Source organism: Chiloscyllium plagiosum, unplaced genomic scaffold (genome assembly GCF_004010195.1).
Source record: "Chiloscyllium plagiosum isolate BGI_BamShark_2017 unplaced genomic scaffold, ASM401019v2 scaf_54066, whole genome shotgun sequence".
NCBI classification, from domain to species: domain Eukaryota; kingdom Metazoa; phylum Chordata; class Chondrichthyes; order Orectolobiformes; family Hemiscylliidae; genus Chiloscyllium; species Chiloscyllium plagiosum.
In genome coordinates, this window is record NW_025173483.1 from 1 (window position 1) to 1732 (window position 1732).

The 1732-nt window shown below is 44.1% G+C and overlaps 1 non-coding gene across 1 annotated transcript; it reads right to left on the reverse strand.

Annotated features, from left to right (window-relative positions):
* Window positions 1–553: 553 nt before the first annotated feature.
* trnar-ucu lies at window positions 554–645 on the reverse strand. The gene is given in 2 exon segments: window positions 554–589; window positions 609–645. It is a non-coding gene; the product is annotated as a tRNA-Arg (tRNA).
* Window positions 646–1732: the final 1087 nt, after the last annotated feature.

Here is a 1732-nt window from a genome sequence, read left to right on the forward strand (position 1 = left end):
CAAAGGGGAAATCTGCCCCTGAATCCCCAGAATCTATGCAATTGTTTGCTCCATGTGTCCACTTGGAAACCTATGTGAAGGAACATTATGCCTGAAGGAGAACTTGTGAGAATCCTCCGCTGTCTGATCTAAAGCTGAAACAAGAGCTGTCGATTCCAGCCGGGAGGGAAGCAAAGTGGAGATGAGACCAAAATATTATTTGGCGTTTACTTCATATTGTCCTCAATGTGATTATTTAAAAATCTTGGCCAGAAATGGCACAGACACAAAGGAGCAGAAGGAGGCCATTCTTAACACCGATCCTGTCCTGCCACGTAATTTGATATCATCATGGCTCACACAAAAATTGTATGTCTTTTTCCAGCCCATCCACAACGTCGTACTGGCTAACAGGCATTTATCGATCTTTACCATAAATAGACATCGATAATGTACATCTGTGGGAGGAAAATGTTCCGTTTCGAGACAGTTAGGTTTATGCACGAATATTACCGGTTTTGCAGATGAGCAGCCGAGTCTGGTCTGACCACTTTGCAAAACATAAATTAAAACACGACCCTGATGGGATTCGAACCCACAACCTTTGAATCGTAACCTGAATAGAGATGTAGAAGTCCAACGCGCTTTCCATTGCGCCACAGAGCCGCGCCTTATGTTGCCGTTAAGCACACAAGTTTGCCTTTGATGCGTTGCATTCAGGACACCAATCTCGCGCCTGCCTGTGCTCGTCACACTTTCTGGTACCTCGTCCTTATCCACTCGTGCTCAGGCTCATCAAGTGTTCAGCTACAGACTGCTGAAACGTTCTCATGACACTTACCTTTACCACATGTTCAGATAATAATTTCCAGATAATCAATACTCTACAGGTGAAAGTATTATTCCCAAATCTCCTCCTTGTCTCCTGTCTTTCATTTATGTTACTCTGTTCCTTCCCAATACAGGCTTATCCCTGTCACACATATCTATCCTCTTCATAAAATGAGCACGTTAATCGGATTCTGATTCAGCCTTCTCTGCGCTTAGAGTTACATCCCCAACCTAGCTCGCGTACCTTCACAATGGGAGTGGTCAAATCCTTGCCATTCTTTTCCTCTCCTGTGAAATTCTCCTCCTGCATTCAGACGCTTCCAGTCTCTGGCGATTACAAGAGAAAAACAAAGTTCTCAGAAGAAAAAGCAAAAGGTCCGAACAAAATCAGCAGCTCTTGTCTATCTCTGCTGAGGAAGGAAAGTTAACGCTTCGAGTCCAATGATCCGTCTTCAGAACTAATGGGAAGGGAGGGTGGGTGAAGTATGTGTAAGACGGCAGACGGTTTCTAAAATTATTGAACTTGATGTTGGGTCCAAAAGTTTTCATGGTCTGTCGGTAGAAAATTAGTTGCGTATCTTACAGCTTATGTTGTGTCTTGAAGGAGCACTGCAGCAGACCAGAGACTGAAATGATGGCCTGGGAACACAGTGTCTAGATTTGAGTGGTGCTGGAAAAGTACAACAGTTCAGGCAGCACCCGAGGAGCAGTGAAATCGACGTTTCGGCAAACAGCCTTTCATCAGGAATATAAGCATAGAGCCTGAAGGGTGGGAACATAGTGTAATGTTGAAGTTACAGGAACTGGAACATCGGGATGGTTTTTGTTGATTCTAGACAGAACGTAAGTGATCTCAGCTTTGTCACCGACTTTATTTTCCTCTCTCCATTGGAGAGAGATCACATTCTGAGCAGGAAATACA